Source organism: Schistocerca gregaria, chromosome 8 (genome assembly GCF_023897955.1).
Source record: "Schistocerca gregaria isolate iqSchGreg1 chromosome 8, iqSchGreg1.2, whole genome shotgun sequence".
In the NCBI taxonomy this organism is placed as follows: Eukaryota; Metazoa; Arthropoda; class Insecta; order Orthoptera; family Acrididae; genus Schistocerca; species Schistocerca gregaria.
In genome coordinates, this window is record NC_064927.1 from 339,701,029 (window position 1) to 339,727,651 (window position 26,623).

At 41.5% G+C, this 26,623-nt stretch overlaps 1 protein-coding gene across 3 annotated transcripts in view; it reads left to right on the plus strand.

Moving 5' to 3' along the window:
- LOC126284013 (lysosome membrane protein 2-like) overlaps positions 1–26,623 on the plus strand; it is a 395,168-nt gene that overhangs the window by 90,643 nt on the left and 277,902 nt on the right. The window contains exon 1 of one of the 3 annotated variants that reach the window (XM_049982557.1): positions 16,086–16,153. The exons of the other annotated variants lie outside the window; for them this stretch is intronic. The gene's annotated coding sequence lies outside the window, so the exon portion shown is untranslated. Of the gene's footprint in view, positions 1–16,085; positions 16,154–26,623 lie in introns of those variants that run through there. 3 annotated transcript variants of the gene reach the window in all.

Here is a 26,623-nt window from a genome sequence, read left to right on the forward strand (position 1 = left end):
TCTCATCTACCGACGCTAACGCAATGGCCGGGCACTTTGCTGAGCACTCTGCTCGAGCCTCGGCGTCAGAGACTTATCCCCCAGCGTTTTGCACCCTCAAACGGTGGTCGGAAAGGAAAGCACCCTCGTTCACTGAATGTCACAGTGAACCGTATAATGCTACATTTACAGAGTGGAAGCTCCTCATCGCCCTTGCACATTGTCCCGGCACAGCTCCTGGGCCAGATCGGATCCACAGTCAATGATCAAACATCTCTCGTTCGACTACAAGCGACATCTCCTCGTAATCTCCAACCGTATCAGGTGCGATGCCGTCTTTCCATCGCAATGGCGGGAGAGCACCGCATGATGTGGATAGCTATCGGCCCATCAGCCTCACCAACATTCTTCGTAAGCTGCTAGAGCGTATGGTAAGTCGGCGGTTGTGTGCGTCCTGGATTTACGTGGCCTGTTGGCTCCATGCCAGGGCGATTCCCACCAGTGTCGCTCTACCACTGATAACCTTGTCCCTCCAGTCTGCCATCCGAACAGCGTTTTCCAGACGCAAACACCAGGTTGTCGCTTTTTTTTTTTTTTTTTTTTTTTTTTTTTTTTTTTTTTTTTTTTTTTTTTCCCGCAAAGCTTGCGACTTCATATCCTTTCCACATTATATGAGTGGGGCCTCCATGGGCCCGATCCAGATTTTTATGCAAAATTTCCTATCACTTCGTACTTTCCATGTCCAAGTTGGTGCCTCTCATAGTTCGCCCCCACGTCCCGGAGAATGATGTCCCATAGGGCTGTGTATTGTGTCATTTCAGTGGCCATTAACGGTCTAGTAGCTGATGTAGGGCCGTCGTCTCACCTTATCTGTATGCAGATGGCTTCGGCATTCCGTACTGCTCCTCCAGTACTGATGCTGCCCAGCGGCGCCTACAGGGAGCCACCCACAAGGCGCAGTTACGGGCTCTAGCCCACGGATTCCATTTTTCAGCACGATGTCGTGTGTCATGTACTTCCTTCGGCGTCGTATCGTTCATCCGGAACCAAAACTTTACTGTAGTGGAGACATATCCATTCTTAGGACTGGTTTTCGACGCCCGATTGACTTTTTCCTCAACTTCAACTGAATCAGAAGTGCTGGCAGCACCTCAATGCCATCCTCTGCCTGAGCAACACCAACTGGGGTGCAGATCGCCCTACACTGCTGCAGCTCGACAGAGTCCTTGTTCAATACAGCCTTGACCATGGGAGTCTGGTTTATGGTTCGGCGGCGTCCTCAACGTTGCGTTTACTCGACCCATTGCACCACTGTGGCGTTTGCCTAGCAACAGGAGCTTTTAGAACGACTCTGTTGACAAGAGTCCCTCCATTGAAGGTGTACGCCTAGTACACAACTGCTCGCCAGTTAAGTTGCACACATTCATCTCCTAAGCATCGGAATTACCGTCTCCTTTTCCCATCCACGGCGGTTAGTCTCTCGCACCGGAAGCCCAGGTCAGGGCTTAAGACTAGTGTTACTCCGATCTCCTCTGTCTGTCCACCTATTCTCAAGGTCCATTCCCGTACACCTCCATGGTGTAAACCTAGGTCGAAGCTTCGCCTGGACCTTTCACATGGTCCTAAAGACTCAGTTAACCCCGCAGCTTTCTGCTGTCAGTTCCTCTCGATTCTTGACATGTACGGGTATCATGAAGTGGTTTACAGTGACGGCTCGATGGCTGATTATCACGTTGGTTTCGTTTATGTTCATGGAGTACAAATTGAATTGCACTCCTTGCGAGATGGCTGCAATGTTTTCACTGTAGAGCTGGCGGCTATTTCTCGTGCTCTTGATAGCATCCGCTCATGCCCTGGCGGTCATTTCTTCTCTGTGCTGTCTCCTTGAGCAGTCTACAAGCTTTCGATCAGTGCTCTCTCCCCCCCCCCCCCCCCCCCCCTCCCCATATCCCTTGGTAGCGACCATCCAGGAGTCTATGCCCCTTGAATTGTCCAGTCGTTCAGTGGTGTTCACGTGGACCCCAGGCTATGTCGGAATCCCGGGAAATGAACTTGCCGACAGCCTGGCCAAACAGGCTACAAGGGAAACCGCTTCTGGAGATCGGCATCCCTGTAACTGACCTATCATTGTTACGCCGCAAGGTTTTCCAGCTTTGGGAGACAGAATGGCGTAATGTCAGTACGCACGACAAACTGCGTGCCCTTAAGGAGACTATGAACGTGTCGAAGACCTCCATGCGGGCGTCTCGCAGGGACTCTGTGGTGCTCTGCCGGCTCCGTATTGGCTACCTCCTCTGTCGCTAGGACCCACCTCTGTGTCACTGTGGCTCTCATATGACTGTGCCGGATTACCCACTTTTAGCCGCCCTGCGGTAGACATCTAACCTTCCCAGCACCCTGCCTTCGGTGTTGGGCGACAATACCTCATCAGCTGAATTCGTTTTACGTTTTATTCGTGAAGGGAGTTTTTATCGTACCATCTAAGGATGAGCATTTAGTCTTTTCTTTGAGGTTGCCACTCTCCTTCCGTTTCAACTGTCTCATTTTCTTTGCATTTGTTTGCCTTGATGGTCGCCTTTTCCTTAAATGTGTTCATCTCGCCTTGTCTTCTTGGGGTGGACATTTTAATGTGTTGCAGAGTGGGTGGCTCATCCTCTTGCATTGTTGTGATCAGCCAGGTTTCGCCGTTTTTTTGTTTGTTCCATTCGTTTTCTTTTTTAGGTGTGGTGTTGGGTGTTGTACCTTGAGCCTTGCTTGCATCAGGAAAAAGGGACTGCTGACGTGGTTTTGTCCCTTTATACCCCCAACTAACCAGTCTTTTTGCTGGTAATTTAGATCACGCTGTGTACTTCTGACTGTCACTAAGATGACAGAACAGCAAATCCACAGCGTGCATGTTACCTGAATGAACAGCGTGACCTTGTGATGAAAGTATCCGCAATTATGCAGCTGAAGTGGATGGTACGAGCTTCATCATCAGATTTAAAAAGAAAAATACATAGACACACACAATATTTGAGAATCAAGAAGAATGAGAAACATTTAAGCCAGTATGCAATTACAAACATGTATTCACGACAAGTTTACCACTGCATTGTTCGGTAAGAGTATCGGTATGTATTATCGTTGTCTAGTTCTTCTTGGTAGTTGTCAGCTGAGGAAATAATTCTGCAGTACAATGTTACTCTCTTAATAGTTTGCCGGCTTCAGAGTTTCCCTTACTGGTTTAGATATGATGAAGACTATAGTGGCATTCTAATGCATTTTTTCTTCAAAATAGCTGTATTCATTTTTCTGTAAGGTGGAAACTAAAATGGAGCGCTAGCGATTATCATAGCAATTCAATACAACTAACGTTACTTTTGCTAAGTAGATAAGATAGTGCAGTCAATTCCATTCATTTAAATGTTGTCTCTCTGAAATCGGGGTGAGTTTATTTAAATATTTGTTTCAACATATTCGTGTGGTTCTTTATAATGTACTGCAGTTAAAATATGTTAAAAAAACTCCACTATTCCAGTGCATTACATGATTCCGAAATCAACTCTACGGCCACCATGAGACTTAACCACCACTCTAAACTATTTCATATATACTTAACTGTAAGTGAGCGCTTCAAATACATTTTCTGCAGTGTAGTTTGAACACTAGGGATTCGAGAGCCTAGAGGCGACGGGTTTCAAAGCTTAGCCTAAACGTTACTAGCGAATGTGACTAAAAACATCGTTATATTAACGTACGTGGGTATCAAGCGTTAAGACATTATCGTTGCAGTTGTTTCAGGCATAGATACGTATGCAGTTTTCAGGAGCCGACTTTCTACTCTGAGAGCAACGCTTCCATTTAACTTACTACCCGATACTGTACATCGGCGGCACTGAAAACGTCGTCAAAGGAATTCTAAGCGTCCTTCATTAACAGATAAAGCATTGTTAGTCACTGTTGATGTCCAATCATTAAGAGTTTAGGCCAATTGATAAGGAGCAGTCAGATGAAATCGGTACAGACGGAAGAAGTAAGCTGTTCCTGGTTTCAAAGGAGTTGCTATAACTATACACATTTATCCCAGTTGGGAACCAGATGCCTACTTGGAAAAATGGTTGCATTTGCCTGCAGAACTATTGGCCCGCCCTCAGGTTGCCAATGTTCTTTCTATTACTCTGCAGATGTTCCGCCCTTTTTACGTCATCCATACCGTCCTGATCTCCCCCCTTGTGATTTCCACATTTTTGGAGCCCTGATTAAAGACTTTCGTGGCTATCGATTTGCGTGGGACGAAATAGTGCATGCTTGGGTACAATAACGGTTGTGAATGCAACCACATTTTTTTTCCGTGAAGGTATTGACAGTCTTTCTCACAATAGGAAAACGTATAAAGTTACAGCGATAAAATTTTTAGTAGTGAACTGTGTACATTTTTCTATAATTCTCATTTTTCAATTGAGAGCCCCATATCTAGCGTATAACGCTGTAAAATCTTAATCCTAGTTAAACATTGGAAGTTGTTGTTGTTTGTTGTTGTTCTATCAAATAAGAAGCGTGGTTTGATGCAGCTCTCCACTCTACTCATGCTATGTTGGCTTTTTTATCTCCGACCTACTACTGCAACCAACATCCTCCCAAATCTACTTCCTTTTTTCCATGTCTGCTGCTACAATTTTTATCTCCGACTTCCCTCCTATATGTAATTAATGATCCCTTGATGTCTCTGAATGTATCCTATCAACCGAATCGCTTCTCTCGGTCAAGTCATGCCACACAATTCTTCCTCCCAAATCTTTTCAGAACTCCCTCATTATTTACGCCACCCTACCCAACTAACCTTCAGCATTCTCCTGTAGCAGCACATTCCAAAAGCTTCTATTTTCTTCTGGTCTAAACTGCTTATCGTCGACCTACTTCCGTACATGGCTACATTCCATACAAACACTTTAAGATTTCTTGACACTTAAATCTATATTCGATGTCAAATTTCCCTTACTCACAAACGCTTTGCTTCCCGCAGCCAGTCTACACTTTATGGCCTCTACACTTCGTCTGTCATCAGTTACTTTGGTGCCCACTCTAGTCTACACGCAGGTACATGTATTACAGACAGTAATAATAATTACTGTCATTACCAGCGGTGTAGTTTCTTTATTATTCACAAGAAGCACGACGTAATTAGGTAGTATCTACACCAAAGTACTTTCGCACCTGTTTTAAACTTCATAACAGCATTGTAAATAAACTTTACGGTCAAATTACCACCTAGTACACAGCCTCAGAGATTCTAGTAACCATTTCGGTGAAGGCGTATCCATGGAGTGCGTCCACCCCATTTCACCCTTTCCATCGCCTTCCCCTTGCCGCCCTACCATCATAACCAACCCCACTCCACTGCAACACACGCGCTGGCACAGGGCTACTATCTGAAACTAAAGTAACAGGTGTTAAGTGAGCATATAAAAACTCAAGCTACTCCTAACTGTGCCAACTGGATCCGCAAATTGTTAAACAGCCTAGTCGTCTATGATAGTGACGTGGGCACTAGTGTTTCTTGTAGACACACTCATTGTGGAATGAAACAGTTCAGTCCAAATCAGGTCAGTTTTTTTCCGCCTATAATCCTGTGACCTCTGCCACACTCAGGAATGGAAAGGTAACCACGCTAATAGAGTATAGATTTAAGCTTCTAGTTTTCTTCATAGTATCAAACTCCATTATACTGTTTAATTATTGACGAATGACCGCTTTCAATGAGCAAAGTTAGCCGCTTCACGCTGACCTATAAAGACATTAGACAATGTTAAATCTTATCCGCAGAATTTACAATCAACAAGGATAATACATTTCACGTTGTTACCCCAAGTGACCTACTTTCAGATTGTAAAATTAGAATGTCAACACTTACCCATTATGTAAATATAAATACTGTATACATGTGTATAGGTGTCTTCAAGATATTTACAATTTTAATCAGCGTTAAAGTATCAATACGTGCACTTCATATTTTTAAATAATTTTGTAACTATGCCAGTGACATTAAGTCAATAGCATAAATTTGTTAAATTTCCGTACAATTGACAATCTTACAGGATTGAGAATTTGCAAAAATCTCTTGTAAATTTATGAGCTAAGCCTGATTTGTTGACGGGCATCGTCATCCTTTTACAGTTATTTGCTTCTCAAGTGTATCCATCCCAGTTCTTGAATTAATGCAGCCTAAAAGCATATTTCCTTACTGGTAGAACTGAGAGATTCAGTGAAAAGGTTAGACCCATATTTAAATCCTAAAATTATTTTTACGTTCGTTAAAAGCGGGAGTCATACTCACTGAAGTAAGGGCAAGCAGTCGTTGTGACTTTGCAATGACTGTTGGGCCTGCAGAGAAGATTGAATACTGTCATAGTAGTCACCATTAGGGGGATGTTATATATTCCCCAAATTCGAACACGACGTTGCGCTTGGCAAAGTTGTACCTTGCGTATTATTGTTCCGTGTGATATCTTATAAAACTAGAAGCCAGTAGTCGCACCATAGGGTGCTGGACCAGACCTATAGCAATGCCCTAGAAGGAGCTATAAAGCTGTCTGGCCAACATGTCCAAACGTATAACTAATACCGAGAGCTCAGATGGAGAAATAAGGGTCCTGGTCGCGCCAATATTTGAGGGGGAAGACGACAGGACCAGCGGTATAAGGACGTGAAGTGTTAAAAGTAGTCCTAACTAGGATTACATCATTACAGTGCAGGATCATGTTATTTGATTAAAGCAGCTTCGCTGTACACATAGACAGGCAGTGACAACTTCCAGAGAAGTGCGTCGGCGATATAAGCTAAGCTTCAGGGGAGAACGGCGTTTCCAATTTGCGTCAGGCTATTAGGATTTAGATCACTGTGATTTCTCTAAATCGCTTAAATCTCTTAGTTCTTTTTGCAGATGACGGTAGTGTAGTAATCTATCCAAGCATACGTATAGAAACAGAAAGAATGGTAAACTACTTCGAAGTATCATTGGCTGGTTTTCGGCGAATTATCTCAGCCTCAATTTTAAAAAGACACAGTAATTCAGTTCTGCACATCTAGAGCTACTACACAAATGACAAGTGTAACACAAGACGAGGAAATTATAAATAGGGTGAGAAACTTACGAATTCTTGAGGGTCCATACTGATAAGAATCGAAATAGGAAGAACATTCTGGGACTCATAAAACAACTTATTGAACCACAATTGCGCTTAAGTTTTGGGGGTGATGCAAATCAACTAAGTTGACATGCTTCGTAGAATTTCTTTCAACGTCATATGGAATAATGTTCCGCGGTAACTCATCTTTAAGAAAGGAAGTCTTCATTGCGCAAAAACGTGCTGTAAAAATACGTTGTGCTCACCCACGTTGATCTTGAAAACATGCATTTGACTTCGGCATTATGACTACTGCTTCGCAGTTAATTCATTCCCTCATTAGACTCGCTGTAAGTAATCTATGACAGTTCAAAAGTAACAACATTGTACATAATTGCAAAACCAGAAGAAAAAATTAAGTTCATTATTCCACATTAAGGTTGTCTTCAGCAGAAAGAGGTGCACGATGCTACAACAAAAGTGTTTGATCACTTACGCATTGATATAAAATGTGTGACAGACAGAAAAGTAAAATTAGAGAACATACTATGTGTGTTTCTCCCTGTCAAGTCTTATTCTGCAGTAGAATTTTTGTTCCTACAGTGTGTCAAAGATTGTGGGTAGATCTTACTCATATTTGCACATTTTCTTTTTGTTATTAAAAAAAAAAACTTTGAAATGTTCGCAATCTAACACTACGTATAAAATAATCTGCGATGTGAATGTAAGATGACTCGTTCCACATCGTTACAATCTATCGTGTGAAATGATCAACGTAACATGTAACTAACTATCGAATCTCGGAAAACGTACAGCAGATTTCCATTACCAGCCCATCCCCATTTCACATCTACAAGCTTTGAGACCTTGAAGTGCGTATAAATATCAAATCCCCCACGTTTTGTTCAGTCACGAATGACCTCTGGAAGAAACGTTGCTGGTTCACTTTTTCCTCGACATATACGTAGAAGGAAGTAATGCACTAGTAGACGCTAACAGGAACGTACGTTCTCGTAAATTTAATAGTAAAGCACACGGTGATGCACAAACACACTCATGCAGCGTTTGCCGCTGGAGCTGGTCGAGCGTATTTGTGATGCTTTGACGCTTATTAAATGGACCTGTTTGGAAACGAGTTACTCTACTTCGGACTTCCTCTGTCATCGATAAATCCTATCAGGTACGAATCTCAGGTTGATGAGCAATATTTAAGTATTGGTGGACTGCGCTGTCTAAACAATGTGTGTGGCACCCGCTTCGGCTGCAATTAGTTTTAAGCGGTCGATCCACATTAAACAGCTCCCTACACACACTGATATTTTACGGATGTGGTTGCTTCTACTGATGTTTCTGCAACTGCATACTGATGAAATAAGAGACCCCTCTGCCTGTTTATACACAATACGTTACATTTGTTCAGGACGAACTGCTAGCCTCTGCATCAAGCGCGCGGTTCTTAGTAGGCCTTCCTGTATTTCGTAATGATTTAGTAGCTTCGAGACTTACCTGCACAGATCATTCGCAAAGAGCTACAGAGAACGCCCGGCGTTATTATTTACCAGAAAGAAAATAGCACAAAAAAAGGCGAGTATGTTCTGGGCAGAGTTAAGTTTGTAAAATAAGGAACTAGCTTCTCGACTTCTTTGGCAGTTTCAAAGACATTGAAATAAACACTACTTCACATATTCGTACCTCTAATTCAACCCCATAAATTTTATCTCCCTCAGAAAAATATTTTATTTACTACATGTACTCTCTTCAGCCATATTATACAATGTTGATTATTCCAGATATTAGACACCGGGTCAGGGGTTTAAGCTTACAAATTGCATAATGGTCTGCCAACGCCTTGCAACGGAGCTTACTGCGCTGGGGAATTAGTTAATTCGTAAAATAGCGCGAAAAGACGATGTTCTTGTCTCAATATCTGAAGCGGCCAGATAAATCAAAAAGCTAGCTCACTTATTTTAGATCCCTGACTCTGCCCAGAACTAATTCGCCTTTTTTTATGCTGTCACAGGAAGATTTCTAATTCTGGTTCCCAACTTTTAATCTCAAATGATTTTGACATTAGGCCGCCATAGCTTGGCACCCGATGTAGCTTTCTAACGACTCTGGTGACGACTAATTCTTTAGTTCTTTATTGTCTTCTGAAACATTGCTTACACAGTGGCAACGGATAAGACTTTCACAAAACAGGACTACCATTAATTACATATATTTGTCAAATTGCTTAAAAAATTTGAGCCGATCCGCATAAGCGCAAAAAAACGTGTTTCTTGCGCTTAAAATCTAAACGAACCACAGTTTTTGTCGAACAGTTAAGACTCACCTTAGACAAAAGTCTACCTACTGTCTCGCTCCAGTCCGGAGTTGTTTAACGGTGACTGTGTTCGCCGTAAAATTCGAAGGTGCACATACTTATGGTGCCATCAGTTGAGCAATACAAAAAAACTAATAGATTCACCCTGTTTGCCTGGGCGCGAGCTGTGATTTGTCGTCCAAACTTTGCACAATATCCTTTAATACAGCTAAAGTATGGCCAATTTTGAAATGGCCTCTAATCAGAGCTCTCCCCCCCACCCCGCCCCCTCCTCCAAAAAAAAAAAAAAAAAAACACGCGTCAGCGCGAGGCCTTTCCAGACAGATTTGTTACAGCGGTCCCGTGTACAATAATGATCCTATAACACTCTCTTGAAGTCAGCCCGAGGCTACTTTAACACCTTATTTCCCTCCATAAGACCGACATACTTTGGAAGTCCAGTCACAAAAGTGCTGCAATATATCGTGGACTCTAATTGTGTTAATTTGGCAACTGCAAGCAACTGTTTCGAACTCCATCCATAAGCGAACGAACATTACATGAACGTGACTGCCGGTGTCCGCTGCGTTCTGGGTCACGTGAACAAACAGTACGAGCTGTATTTCACACAATCGATCTTTGGAAAACCCACGTCAGTTACTACAGAGATCGGCCTCCAGGAAGTTCACAATACGCGAACGTAAACGGTGTTCCAAAATACTGCATAGACTGACGTCAGTAATACACATCTACAGTTGTCTGAGACTGTTACAATACCCCCTTTGAGAACTGGGATAGTACGCACATTTTTTCCATTCATTCGGATTTTGCGTCCAGAGACTAACAGTAGAATTCTGCTAGAACACGAAGTTCTTAGACATCCTCTGCGCAAAATCGTAGTTACGTCCTATCAGGTCCCGTGACCTTTTCTCTGCTGGGTTATTAAATGTAGTTTCCTACCCCGCGTTCACTTAGATATGTCAACTCGATGTTCGTGCGACAATTTAAAGGAATTGACCTTCCTTAGTGAAACATCGGAGACAGGGCCTTAGTTATGCCTTAGTCTTCCGTTTCGATGCAAATACGGTAAGGGAGTGTCTGTATAGATAACGTTCATCCCCTTACTGTTTTAAGACGAGACCGAAGCCTTTCATAGTTCTCGACGAGACCAAATACGCTGATTTTGGTTTAGTTCAGTTATCGGTGATCTAAAAGACTTTGTACAAGTTACAAATCTTCTGTGTCCCGAGTCTAATGATGAAGTAAGAGCAGAACATCTATGTTTGCCGTTTTCAATACACAGCAGTTACGATAAGCGTAAAGACACGTGGGCGGTTTTCAGGTATTGCTTGTTATCGTATCTCGTACGTCACGACAACAAGCCACATATTGTTTGCATATCGTCGCCCTGTTTCCAGTTTTTAGAGTATCGAGAACAGCTGAAGCTACTAATGACCACCGCAGAGCCCTATCGTCGTGTGCATAATGGCCTTGCCAGTCTACAGAGTTCCAGTAACAGCTGCGGGATGGTACGTGTCTGACAGAATTATTCACTAGCACTTGCTCTCAAGGGACAAAGCGCACAGACTCCGTTCAAAGCTCACAAGCTCCGCTACCCTCGTTCCCCCGTTACCGAGAAAACATTGACACGGTGGAAGACGCGCAACAGACAGAGAGAGAGAGAGAGAGAGAGAGAGAGAGAGAGAGAGAGAGAGAGGGGGGGGTATGGTGTAATCTAAATTTGTTTAGGTTCCTCGTAATTCATTTACACAAATCCGCTGCCAACAGTGTGTTTATTAGTCGACGTTACTCCAATCTGTGACACCTGAAACTTCCCCTTTCTCACTCCATATAGCGAAAATTTGCTGCTCGATACCTCATATCTCAGTAAATGGTCCTTACTCGTCAGTCTGTATTTCACTTATTTCTGCTATCCTTGGGATGCGTCTAACCACTTACTTTCCAATACTAGACGCTACTGAGAGCAAAACTTGTTAGCTTCTTTTCCCACCTTGATTACCCCATGGGAAGAACAGAACGAAAAATAAATTTGGAGATAACTTGTAAAGCATTGAAATGGAGTTGATGTAAACGATGTTAGCGTATGCTAAGGAGTATTTACGTAAGTTGGTCGTGATAAAGTCGTTCCCTTTGGTCCAGCCATGCCAAAATAAGGGTCTCATAAATGGTTTAGCTGGTAGCACCAGTAATGTCATGTTACTTTGCAAAGTTTCCTAATGTTTGACTTATTAAAGTATTTGCCAGATTATCATTCAGTTGCAATAAGAAATCGCTTGAACATCTTTTCCATACCTATTCACCCGCACATCCCAGCATCTGTACCATGGAATAACAGAAACACAACTAGCAAAACTTCATTCACAACTTGCTTAATGATTCCAATTCTTTTGGTGGTTTACGCTGCGCGATATCGCTTAGCATGGTTCCCTAAATTCTATGAAGGTTTCTCAGTTTTGATGCGAGATCACTACTGCTTACATGCTACTTCCGCAATGAAGCAGAAACAGTTTTCGCATACACCATCCTGTTACGTACCTACTGAGAGAAACGAACGGAGAGCGATATTTTAACGCAGAAAACATCGGCACGAATACGACGTGACTGTTTCTGTTATGTCCTTGAAATTTCCGTACGCAGAGTACACGTCAGAATAAACACCTGTTGATAAAATAGCGAGTGGCTTCTTGCTTGGCTGCTTGAGTTGGTTTGTTAGCACTCTGCGTTCAAACAGCCTCGGTTGCGAGTGTAAGTTTTGTAAACAAAACAAACTGAACGAACCACGTCATCATATGCACTGGCACTGACGTCGCGTCTACGTGAATGACTGCTTAACTATGGGGACACGTGGTATTTTTAAGTCTAATATGCTACTCCATCAGCAGTTTAGACTGGACTTCAAAATTATCCCACAGTTCCATAATCCTCTCTGACTTTTGAAGTAGACCGCTGGAAACGTTAGTCCTGACAAGATGCGAGATGGCCACCCATTTGATTAATATTTACAGATGAGATCTTCCAATCACCATTTTTTTCTTCCAGAATATGTATAGACTAACTTCTAATCGTCAAGTGCTTGTCTATTTAATTTCTGGTGACGGCGCGGAACTATTTATACTTTAAACTTCCCAAATTTACTGCCTTCAGAATTATTTAGGAGGAGATCCCAGTATATATGTTATTCATTAAGCATGGCAAACAGGATTTAAAACGTGCTAAAAGTTCTGTCACCATAACGATTAAGTCAGGGTTATCGATTTCTACTGTGTATGAACAGAATCTGCATGCTCCATAACCACCAGAGTATCTTGTAGTGCGTTTCTAAGGAGACTCCACACAAAGAAAACTCTTGGTGAAAGATCAGAGCGCATAATACGAAGTTTGATACCTCACATCAACGGCTGGGAAAACTTTATTGCTTCACAACACTTATGTTTGAAACTTAAAAACCTTTACAAAAATGAATAACAGCTCTCACAATAATTTAAATAACTTAAACAGGTTCAATCCATTACTAAGACTTCAGAAATTTATACCATTAAGAAAAGGGCTTAAAACCAGGAACACATGTAACTCCCCAAATACAGGTAAGAAGTTACACCAAGTAGGTGTAACTCCAAGCTGGTTCAACAGTTTTACCAGTAAAGTGAATTATGAATGACTGCCACTGAAACTACTAACTGGATATAACTTGAAACAAATAGACAACGCCCAAAATAAAGCTTAATTAAATCCCTTAAGCAACAAAATACAAAATCCCATAAAATACGAGAAAATAGCGGAAGGCATACAATTTAAATGACTCATCTGGGAAACACTGGCAGAAACACGAATAATGATCCTTACGCAGATATATGATGCCTAAAAATGCAAGAGGAGGCAAATTATAGAAACCACGCAAGTTTAACAATGAATGGAGTTCGCTAATGGCTGCGGATAAAAAACCTCAACAGTTCATACTCACAAGTAAAATCGTTTAAAACTTAACAAGCACCGTAAGTAGCAAAACATGCATGATTTAAACAAGTCGTTGAAGGGCAAATATAGTCACAAGGAACTTCGGACTTGCGGAATACACCTTAAGGCTTGTGTACGCTCTCAACTCTCAATATCTGAGTAGATTAAGAATTCCGGAATTAACGGGGCTACACTCGGACGTGCCACGTAGAAAACAATCAAATTTACTCAACTTTAGCTAACACGAGGCAGCTGATAGAGGCGCCTGGTTGCGAGGAAACCTAAATTTCGTGCGATGACGGAAATGTCACCACAGGTGGAAGAAAACATCTCTCTGCTCCGGGGCCAGGAAAAAGGAACGGGTCGCTCGCTGCCAGAACTATCAAACCAACATCCATCAGAAAGGAAACAGTAATATGCCCAAATAAGGCTGCAAATGACAATATACAAGATGCAGGAAGTATTAACTTTCTGCGGAAGTGGCTACGCCGGCCGGGGTGGCCGAGTGGTTCTAGGCACTACGCCACTCAGGTGCGAAGGAGCCATGAATTCCATGATTCCAAGTGAGGATGTAATTGCCTCAAATTCGTGCAGGTGATATGCATTTGCCGCAATGTTCAAGCTTCCAAAGTTGGCCAGGTGTTCGCTGACCAGGTAACACGCTGCCTCAGCTGCCCTTTCCTCAACTCGCCGCTATCAATACTTACTGCAAAATTTTGGCTGCGACCAACTTAACAACTCCGGGTTTCGCGAGCTCCACGCCAGGGCAGCAGGAGAATCGCCAAAACCAACTCACCAACCATGTGGCCTCCTGCTAACTGCCAGGACCACGGGCTGCCAAATCCAACAACACTTTCCTCGTTGGCATGTGACCAGGTTGGATACCAACTGCACAAGTAGTTAGTGGCACCAATGGCACACTAGAATTAAAGATGCCACGGCTCAAGGTTTTAATAGTCACTTAAGAGCAAGTATCTTACTTCAGCTTTCGTGAGCTTGAGACGTCGCCTTGGATAGTCAATCCGTAAAGCACTCCATTTCTCGCTAAACCAAAATGTACTGATCCGGCGCCGTCTACGAAAGTCTCAGAGTTAACAAGGAACCGTTTACAGTACTTCCTTGAGATGGAAAAAATACGCAACATCGTCAAGTGATTGTTGGTTAGTGGGGGGTTGAAAGGACCAGACTGCAAAGGCCATAGGTTCCTTGAAATGGTGTCATTCTCTTCACAAGTCGGGTCAAACTTAGTTAATGATTGTATGAGTGCATGATAAATTCAGAGCAAATGATACATACGTGTTACAGCAAAGGATGCTCAATTAGTCGCATCAATACCGCACTGCACCCCCCCCCCCCCCCTTCGGCTCTCCCTCTGGCAACACAAGTGTCTATTTCCACTTGCAAACGATCTTAAAGGAGCCGATAGGTTGTCCCAAATATCTTCGGCCTTCGTTGCAATTCGGCAATGGTTCTTGCAGGCCATGGGGAACGAGTCAGTTCCCGTTTCATCATGCCCCATACATAATCAAAATGAGAGAAATTTGGTGATATTGCTGGACAGGGCAACAAGCTAATGTTGATGTGAGCTGTCCGGCTGAAAAAGCAGCTAAGTCAGAAATAAATTTTTTATTACTTATCTCTCAAAATGCTGACGTTATGGCAATGAATCCTCATATTTACTGTATTTTGGCCATCATGAGGCTCGAGGCCGTAAAATTCAAACACCTGGCCAGTCTGTTGTATTTCCATCGTACATGTGTAGAAGTGAAACGCCATCTTTTTCATACACTTCAGCCGTTGAGCGGTTCTAGGCCCTGCAGTCTGGAACCGCTCGACCGTTACGGTCGCAGGTTCGAATCCTGCCTCGGCATGGATGTGTGCGATGTCCTCAGGTAAGTTAGGTTTAAGTAGTTTTAAGTTCTAGGGGACAGAAGTTAAGTCTCATAGTGCTCAGAGCCATACACTTCTTTTTGTTTTTTGTTTATTACGTTCCATGGTACTGTGCAAGACCTGGTGCTGGAATGAGTCACTACATAGTTTACAAAAATTAACAAAATGAGAAGGAACAGGCTACACGAATAAACGACACATACATAGAAATTCACAAACTACTGTGAAGAGCTCTTCACGGAATAAGCGTGAGCGGAAAGAAATCCTCCAAATCTGATTTTGAAGAGTCGGGGCTTATTTTTTGTTCTGAAGGAAGCTTACTGAAAATGAAAACTACTGAGAAGTGCCCACTTTCCTGGACAATTCAGTAGAAAGAGGATTACCGAAGTGTGTTCTCTCTCCATCCAGTGTCAATTGAATTTTGCAGTTCGTCCTGAATGAGTCTAAATTAACAATGAAAAATCCCATTATGGAAAACGTATGCTGTCTTTAGTATAGAATCTGGCCGCCTGCGACTAGGTCATGAACACTAGGCCAAAGGTATTCACTTATGGTGCCAATAAAACCTCCTGCCATCTGCACGATCTGGAAACTTACGGGGTGCGGAAATATCTGGAGGAAGTGTTTCCACCCGCTCTAGCTGTTGTATCGACTGGTGGATTGGGGCAAACCTTGCAAGCTCGACTCACGTACTCATTTTTTAAGCCGCAGTTTCTAACCTACCAGCAACAGCAAAAACTTCCCGCTAAACAGCATATCACTAAAAGATAAGGGCAGTTAATGCTAGAGAGGTTTCTTGACTTAAAATTGCCACCTGCCACCAGCCAACGGCCAGTAAGGTGATAGCAGTGTGAAGCAGTGAGCCGTGGCGCACGTTGGTCTCGTTTCTGCTCTTGCATTGGTAAGCATAAGTAGTACCTCATTTTATTTGATTTTCCGCATGTATTAACTATGATAAACAGAGTGAATGCAATGCAGTAACAACATGCGAAGGTTACTATGGTTCAATTGAGCAACTGTCATTTCCTTATTCGAAGGCTAGTTCTTCTCTTCTAGTTATGAACTGCATTTTGCATATTTTTATCTTAAGAAACCTTAACAAAATAAGCTCAGATCTACAAGTGAGATCTAACATCTGAGGCATACTGTACACTTTAACTGCGATGCGAAGACTCTGCAGGAAGCTTAAAACATTTTTCATATGTGGGGCGACTGGTATCAGATACAGCCGAAAAGGATTTTCTTGTCTCAAGAATGATAGTTCTGACAAGAGTGATTTTTTCCATATTCAGAAAGTCCAGGTAAGTCACCTGTAATGAACTGTAACCATTTTATCTTCGTGAGACATTAGCATTAAATAGGCATGTCAGTCACTATGCATTCGTATGCGACACTACATTTGTGGTGAGTTACGATGCCTTTACGTTAATTTCTTAAGAAGAAATTAATGGGAGAACCCTAAGAAAGCATCTCGATCAAAGAGCAGTGCGAATACGTATTTTGTGTCTGGTGACCCAAAAAGTGCGTAGGCCGTCGCAAACATCTCCGCAGTGGTGTCCATCGCAGCTGCCGCTTCTTGCCAACAGCGCACACATGCCACCTTAAAACTGAGGTACATAAAGTGCTGCTACTGCGTAGTATGTTTACTGATCTGTTTAATAAACCGATAGAAAAATGCTCTTCAGCTATGCACTGAAGTAACGCGATGTACAACTTAACGTAAGTCATACGTTGAAAGTCTGTTATATTAAAACAGTCTGCGTAATACGAATGCACCTACATCACTAGAAACTAGCGAGATATTTTGTGCTTCAGACCTTCAAATGGTCTACGTTTAACGTGCTGTTGTGGGTTATACTCAGGAAGCGTGGAAATTTGGCAGTTGAAGTATAAACATAAGTCCAGTTAATAAACTATTCACAGCCAGAATTCCATATATAAAATTGCCTATTCAGGAAAACAAAAACGTACGACAGCAGGAACAGAAAAAGATACGATCAAGTGTGCAGTAACGTAAGTTTCTCGCCCTTACAGAATGTGGTACTGGAAGCAGTGACAAAAATTACGATGGAGAACTTCTGTTAAGATTTCGCTACTAACTTCCACTCCAGTTGCTTGTAGCACTGTCACAGAATAGGTAAAACACTTGCTTCCCTAGAGACTGTAATAGAGCGCTTCTGCAACCTTCGCTTTAAAAGGCGATCCCATTTCCTCAGAGTTAGTGAAGACCTGAGGCATTCGTCTCTCCCTTACAGTTCCAGTGGTAGATAATACGGATATCACAACGGAAAGCTGATTAGTTGCAGTTCCGCGTGTAACGACTTCCCTGGACTGTCAAACCATAAGTTGATAATCCCCTGTCACACCTTACGTGAAAATCAGATTATTCAGTGGACAACGAAATACCCACCGAATTTAGGAAGATATTTCTGAAACAACGGGGAAGTAATCTGACGTCAACACAGGTGACATATTCTACGTTGTTGACAAATTTCTTATACCAAAGGCATTAAAAGATAGTTTCACCAACGCAAGTGTTCCTTGAGCTGGCAGCTTGCTTGGTCTCATACTATATGTGTACGTTAATGAGATTTATTTCCATTTCTTTGGCAATGTTTGTGTAATAGAGTATATTCAACAGTACTACTGAGATGTCCCGATTGCGAAAATCAACAACTGTTATTTATTTTTGTTTCTCCGTCTTAAGTGTACCTAAAAGTGAAAGCTCTATCACCAAATGCGATCTATTTTCTGGAATATCTCTAGTGTCGTACTGGAAACATTGAATATGCATTCTCTCTTCCGACCGTCATATACTTATCTGTATTTCTTAAGAACGCTGTCATTGGCAATATCTCCAAAGCAGAACAACAGTAATGAAGAAAACAAAGCACTGATTGAAATAAAACGTGAAAATTCAGTGAGAGACTTAAACAGCTAAAGTGTCGGTTTTGCTCGGAAACACACAAAACCATAGGAGAAAAAAACAAGCGAACGCGTGAAATAGAAACTATATTTGCTTCTGCTAATATGAAAAAAGTAGTTGTCATCACAATGTAGAACAAATAACACAATACCGTGAAAGTAATGACTAGATGTCATCCTTAAAGAAAACGTTGTCTATAATAACTGAAAGAAAAACCATGTTCTAATTGTATTAATTAAAATTAGCCGCTGCCGATACTTCCCAATAAGAGCGAAAAGCTTCCGTACTGAAGAGCTTGCCAACTTCAAGCGTACTTAAGACAGAGAAAGTGAAATAAAAATAGATTCACCAAGCTGAGCGGAATGGTTATTTTATGCGATGCCACACAGTAGGCAGTGTTCTTCAGTCCTTCATAGTTTCACACGAACGTCGTCTATATGCGAGAATTACCGATGAGTAATGGGAAAGCACAGATGGAGCACAATATTATAATCTGCAGATACTATCCATACGCTGATTTATTACATCGAAATTCCACTACTTGCACTATGATCATAGTTATTTGAATTAAAGCCCAAACTTAATTTCTGCCTATGAAAGAACTGCTGAACAATGTTTAAACAGCATTAACGTCCATGCATCCCACACACAAATCATTATATGCTAGTTAATCCCAGAAAAATGCACTAGACTTGCATCTTTGTGCCAACGACTTAATTTCGTTCACAGCAGACTCACCTCACTGAGGAAATGACGAGTGTTTTGTCCAACACAGCACTGTTCACATCCACTCGGTCCCCCAACCCTCTAACCAGTAGTGGACATCGCTTCTTATGACAATGAACACACATTTACACCCAGTGTACTGTTTATTAGCTCCTCTGTCTGGGTGTTTGGTTGTTGCTCAGAAGACGAATAATTAAAGAAAATACGAATCCTCCGGTTGGCAACCACCTGATGTTTCTCTTCTTCGAACTCTACCTTTCTAAAAACGATTGAAATAACTCAAAGAAAAGCAAATACGAACTAATTGATGACGTAATAATTAGTGAAGTTCGACAAACTTGATCAGTCTAGGATTACGATACCTAATTTCGTTTTGGCAGTTGTCTTTTGTGAAAGAGAAGTAGGGAAGCATATAACTCTAAATATACGTCCAGAGAGATTTGAATTGGTGGCTGAAGTAACAGATCACACAGCTAGTGAGGCATGGAGAACATAAACATTTTCATACATGTAACAATGGGCACATTCTCCCCAAAGTATAAGACAGCAGAAACTTTAATTTGTGCGTAAAATCACTTTCTTGCAGTTGGAAAAACTATCTAACTCACTGTCGCTTATCATGCAGGTATTATTCCGAATACTTCATCAAAACTAAAATTAATATCTAGTAAACTTAGATGAAATTTCAGCTCCAGTCCTTGAGTCCATCGATCATCACTGTTTCCAAAAGTTTTTTGCGTTGCATTTTGTGGCGAAGTAAATAAAAAATTAAATTTATTGATCTTTTGAAAAGAGAAAAAATTATGGATATGGAACTTTAACTTTAGAATTTTTGAAAGGCTTCTTTACGGACTGTATTGACCGGCTAGAATGTGGACAAATTCAGTGCTGCGTGAAATTTGCCTGTAATATTATCTACCTATTCCAATTAATAATATTTTTGAATTCTAATTCATAGTTGATTTAATCACAGTTCTCACCTTGGACGTAGAATTAGTCCTTACGCCACAATATTAATTCATTAGTCGCCATCGATGTTCTTCTCTTTGTTGACCGTGTGTATCTTCCTAAGTCGGCATAGGTTTCCTTCACGAAGACGGTGGAAACAAAGGAATACAATGTTACGTCGCTTTAAATAATTCTCGTAAAAATTAAATACTTTCACTATTTCTTACTCACAAGACAATAAGACTTGGAGTATGAGACAAAAGAGAATCCGTTATCAACATTACAGAGATCATATTCTACATTCCTCTCAATTTATTCTTCGGCGTAGCCTTTAAAGTATTGCATCTCTCTGCGTCGGAATGTCATTACAACTTACACATTTCCTTTTGAGGTAATACCGATTTGCGAACGTCTGTCCTATTTGTGAAGTAGGACTTCCATGGCGCCTTTCCTCTCACTTTCTCTCGCCTATTGATTACTATTTTTACATGTGAGATCATTTTTGCACTTCTTTCAAAAGATTTTTCACGTTTTAGTACTTCTTAAGACATTGCTCACTTTGCAGATAAATCATACACTCCTGTTCGCAAAATACACAAAGTTCAATTTGGAAGTAACATCTTTTGTCGTTGCATCGGTTCATAGAATATCTATTACGGAACATGGTACTGAAATGACTACCGTTTTACGCATTTGTCAGATAATCAGCATGTAGCTTTCCTGTTCCCACCATTTTGAAGTATGGTGAAGATAAGTTACGGAATAAACAGGCACTTCGCGCTGGTTCAGGATATTTCACATGGATTGGCGCCATCACAAAATTTGTGGCAACACTTAATCGGCGAATTCAAAGTTTGTAGTTAAACTATCCTGCTACGTTCACTAAACATGTGTTGGCAGTTCTGATTAAATATGCTGAACCATTATTGAAAAGCGAGTTACAGTGAATTCTAAAGTTAAATTTTTCGATGGAAGGAAGGTTATTTTACAACCTACGCTAGCTACATTTATTTTATTTTTCACAAGTAAGGTTATTATTTATAAATTATCACAGTATTTCGTAGGCTGGTGATACGCTACTATGTGGTCAAGTGAACTGAATGAACTCGAGCACCCAATAAGGTGGTTACTGAACACAATATAAAGTAAATAAGAAATCGCTGGAAAACACAATGTTCAGCCAAAAATTAATCAAAGATCAACTTCATACTAACTGAAATAGTCGTCCACTAGACACTCCAAGCACTAATATTAAATCCTGTTCACACAAAATTAAAAGTTCTGATGAACAACCAGTAAAAAATGTCCTGACATCTGCAGTAGAACTCTAGGTTCCTAACAAACCCACACGAACTATTTGAATTTCCTGTCCGACGACGCGAAAAATATTTGTCGCCAAGAAAACATGACGCTGGATGACTGCTCAGTCCAGCATAGCTTTTACATCTTCAAATCCAACCCAAACAGTCCGAAAGAGAAAGACCTCACTAAACCATTTTGAGGTCTAGGACTTTCTCTTCACGGAAACATCCATGTCTACGACGTCATGAGCCTAACTTAAAACTTTTTACACACAAATATCAAAACCCTGAATGAATCGTTGGCTACATGCTAAAATTAGAAACAAAACTGATGCCTCATAATTTTACACCCAGTAGTTGGCCCAAAATTTAATGTTTAAAAGAATGCAAATTTTGCAAGCCTTAGACAAAGTAGTTGATATGTGCCATAAATTATTATATTATATATAAATATTGCATCAGTTATGAAAGAAACTACGGATATTAGTATATAATTAAACACAATAAATAAAAATTTTATAGGTTCCGGGGAATTATTGTTTCTGTCTATTACGGATAGAAGTTTGATATATTTTGCAAGTTCAGTGTTTGTGATACATAACTACATATGCCAGAACATACAACCTTGCTAATTGGGTATGTCTCTTGTATCAAATGATACGCTGATTTTTAACTAGCTGAGTTAATATTTCGCACAGGATAATTTTTAATTACGATGTGATACATGTAGTTAGTTCAATCGATGCACATTGAGTACTACAATTTGATGGCTCGATCCCTTTTGTACAGTAAACATAATAGAAGGTATTAATCATTTACTGAATTTCATTTGGATGAACCTTCTCGTTGTTGTAAACTCTCACGTAAATTAATTACAAAGCGTATCTGCATGTTAGCAGACTCATATCCATCTCCTCTTCAATCTGACGTCACTTCCTCCTCTGCACTTCTAGTAGTTCGCATTGCAGGTGTGCAAACGTGAACAATATAAATCATGTCTTTGTGCACTCGGTTGGCGGAACTGACGTCACGTCCGTCTGTTTCGAATTTGACAGGTACACATGCCCACCGGCTGTCACACTCGTCACTCGTGCCGCTTTTGTGGACCACTGATACGTCCACCACAGCTCAGGCTAGAGCTGTAGGTGAGCGGACCGGACTTCCATCGTGGAGAGAGGACGACTAAAAATAATCAAGGATACTCACGCACAGTACCTTACGTCACACACCCCTGCCGTAGCCGCTACTATAGAAGTGAGAGAATGTTAACTTCTCGATTCCTCATTATCTGTGTGCTACTTTAACTGTAGCCATGGATTCACTTATATGTGAAGTTCTACATTCCTTTCCTCTTCCTCAACTGAAGGAAGACTACAAAGAGAGCAGCAGCAGGCAGAGGAAAACTGAGGTGCTACTGTACTGATGCGTGTAAAATAAATATATATATAACCAGCTTCCCTTAATCGTTAAGAGACTTCATCAAACTCCACTGATTACTATGATGGTACTAATTAGTTCATAGATGCTTTTGCTACTTTTATTTTTTAATGGCACGGATTAAAGAATCGAAAAAGATGTTAGACGCACGTAATACTCGTATTTACACTAAGTATTCACCTTCAGCAGCAGGAAAGATGACACCAAAATGCCGGAGAAGCGAATATAAATCTGTGTCCAGGATCGTAATTTACGAGATGTCCACAGTTGGTATAGTGTGTGTTGAGGAGGGGGGGGGGGGGGAGATAGTTGCAGTCCTGAGGTACTTGTCGGTTGTATGAAACCATCAAAGACTAAACAACGCCGTTGCGACTGTGAGGCACTGCATAAAAATCATGCTCAGCTTGGTGACCCATTCGTTCTTTCGTGTTGTCTTTAGGTTGTCTTAAGCGTACTGAAAGCTGAAAAGCTCTTCACTACAGACGTTTTTCGCCTTTACTGACGGAGCATGAGCAGCAGTTACATGTGATTGTTATGAACAGATAACTTCGTTCCAGTAATTGTGAACTGATGACAGTTTCTCTTAAGAATGACTTGGTAGAGACATTACTGACAGTGTTTGGTGTCCCTTGTTCTATCCTGTGGTAGCTGCATCTCCTTTCATATTACCAGAATCTGGAACAGACCTTGTACTTCTCCATTCACTGGTTTCATTTTCTTCAGTGACATTAGTTAATAATAAAAGTTAGCAGACAAGCCTCTGTGGTCGTCCGTTTTTGTGCCAGAGGAGAGCTTTCGTAAAAGTGAAGACAGTGGAATACAGTTTTTGCACGACTTCTTGCACGTGAAAATTCTAAGAAATTCTTCCATCTACCATCAGTCTTGTCGTCAAATACTAATTGGCGACTATTGTACAGTAAAATTGTGCTTACGACAATTCTGAGTCAGGAAGTGGGTTTATTGCGTATTCTTCCAGGTAAGCATTCATCTGTTCTTTGAAAGCTACATGCTGATGATGCTGACTGCCTAATTATCTACACCTTGTAAAGTTAAGTCTCTTGCAATAACATGTCACCTTCAAAGACAGCAAATTTTGTGTTATGTCAAGTTCACTGGAAGATCACTGATATGTCAAGGAAAAACAGTGGACCAAGAACAAAACCCATTTTAGGTAATCTGAGTCAGACTTGAACATTACCTTATTTATTGACGGTACCTACACTACTGGCCATTAAAACTGCTACACCAATAAGAAATGCGGATGGTAAACGGGTATTCATTGGGCAAATATATTACACTAGAACTAACATGTGATTAAATTTTCAAGCAATTTGAGTGCATAGATCTTGAGAAATCAATACCCAAAACCACCATCTCTGGCCGTAATAACGGCTTTGATACGCCTGGGCATTGAGTGAAACAGAGCTTGGATGGCGTGTACTGGTACAGCTGCCCATGCAGCTTCAACACGATACCACAGTTCATCAAGAGTAGTGACTGGCGTATTGTGACGAGCCAGTTACTCGGCCACTATTGACCAAATGGTGAGAGATCTGGAAAATCTGCTGGCCAGGGCAGCAGTCGAACATTTTCTGTATCCAGAAAGGCCCATACAGGGCCTGCAACGTGCGGACGTGCATTATCCTAATAAAATGTAGGGTTTCGCAGGAATCGGATGAAAGGTAGAGACACGGGTCGTAATACATCTGAAATGTAACGTCCACTGTTCAAAGTGCCGTCAATGCGAACAACAGGCGACAGACGTGTAACCAGTGGCACCCCATAACATCACGCTGAGTGATGACGAATACACGCTTCCAATGTCTGTTCACCGCGATGTCGCCAACCAAGGATGCGACCATCATGATGCTGCAAACAGAACCTGGATTCATCCGAAAAAATGTTTTGCCATTGGTGCACCCAGGTTAGTCGTTGAGTACACCATCGCAGGCGCTCCTGTCTGTGATGCAGCGGCAAGGGTAACCACAGCTTTGGTCTCAGAGCTGATTGTCCACGCTACTGCAAACTGTTCGTGCAGATGGTTGTCGTCTTGCAAACGTCCTCATCTGCTGACTCGGGGATCGAGACGTGGCTGCACTATCCGTTACAGCCATGCGGATAAGATGCCTGTCATCTCGACTGTTAGTGATGCGAGGCCGTTGGGATCCAGCACGGCGTTCAGAATTACCCTCCTGAACCCACCGATTCCATATTCTGCTGACAGTCATTAGATCTCGACCAACGCGAGCAGCAATGTCGCGATACGATAAACCGCAATAACGATAGGCTACAATCGCCGCGATAGGCTACAATCCGACCTTTATCAAAGTCGGAAACGTGATGGTACGCATGTCGTCTCCTTACACGAGGCATCACAACGAAGTTTCAACCAGGCAACGCCGGTCAACTGCTGTTTGTGTATGAAAAATCGGTTGGAAACTTTCCTCATGTCAACACGTTGTCGGTGTCGCCACCGGCGCCAACCTTGTGCGAATGCTCTGAAAACCTAATCGTTTGCGCATCACAGCATCTTCTTCCTGTCAGCTAAATTTCGCGTTTGTAGCGCGTCATCTTCGTGGTGTAAGAACTTTAATAGTCAGTAGTGTCTTACTCTCAACCTATGGTCTAGTACTGCTAGTGCGTGAGATACGAAAGAATAAATTGCACTCGGTGGAATTTTCTTTATTGATGACAAACTGCGAGTCTGGTAGCAAATAATGTATATATAAATGAGCCACTAAAATACTATACATTTCTTTCCTAATAACTTCAGAAAACCATAGTGGTAAATAAAATGGCCCATAAATGTCTACATTATCTCACCGTTTTATGAAGCAGTTTCACTAATGCCTATTTCAAGTCAGGAAATTTACCGCGCGCAGACACAATGCACCGGCGACTGAGTACAGAACTAGTGATACCACTAATCTTCATTATCATACTTGAAATTTTATCATATCCATCGGAGTCTTTACGGTTTAATTATGTAATTACCTATCCAATTTCATCATCGCTTCTTTCTCAGAACATCAGCTTTAAAGTCATTTACATTTTGAGTCAATACTTCATATTTCGAACAACTCAGGCGAATTGCTACATCTCCACTATCGAACAAGAGGTGTAAGATTTCGAGCAGCATATTCCGCCCTCGTACCTCTTTCATAATTGGCCAAATAATTTTAACTTTCATCTGAGAGCTACAGGCGTTACACGCAGAGGCGGCTGACAGTGAATGAATACAGACAAGGTGGGAGCGCACGATCTGTTTAGACAGGTGATACTCCTAGTCACAGGCTAGCATCGCTCGCTAGGAGATTGGACATTCTGTGGCTTGCTTTATCCAGCAGTTTACCAAATAAGAGGAAAATGTCACCTAAAAGATTATCGTAATACATTTTCAGTTTATTTCGATAATTAAAAACGTATAACGTCAGAAATAACGTATCACCAGCCAACTCACGGGGGTGTGATGTCTATTAGACATTCTTACTTCTTAACTGCTATCCAGCTTTGTCTCTCTTTAGCTGCGCGAATAACAACCCCAATACCGTTTGCATCAATTCTGAACAATAATTTCTGTTAATAAAGACTTATTCTCAAAAAGTGGTTTGATACCTGTTGTTGTCTTCAGTCCTGAGACTGGTTTGATACAGCTCTCCATGCTACTCTATCCTGTGCAAGCTGCTTAATCTCCCAGTACCTACTGCAACCTACATCCTTCTGAATCTGCTTAGTGTACTCATCTCTCGGTCTCCCTCTACGATTTTAAACCTCCTCGCTGTCCTACAATGCTAAATTTGTAATCCCTTGATGCCTCAAAACATGTCCTACCAACCGATCCCTTCTTCTAGTCAAGTTGTGCCACAAACTTCCCTTCTCCCCAATCCGATTCAATACTTCCTCATTAGTTATGTGATCTACCCATCTAACCTTCAGCATTCTTCTGTAGCACCACATTTCGAAAGCTTCTATTCTCTTCTTGTCCAAATTATTTATCGTCCATGATTAACTTCCATACATGGCTACACTCCGT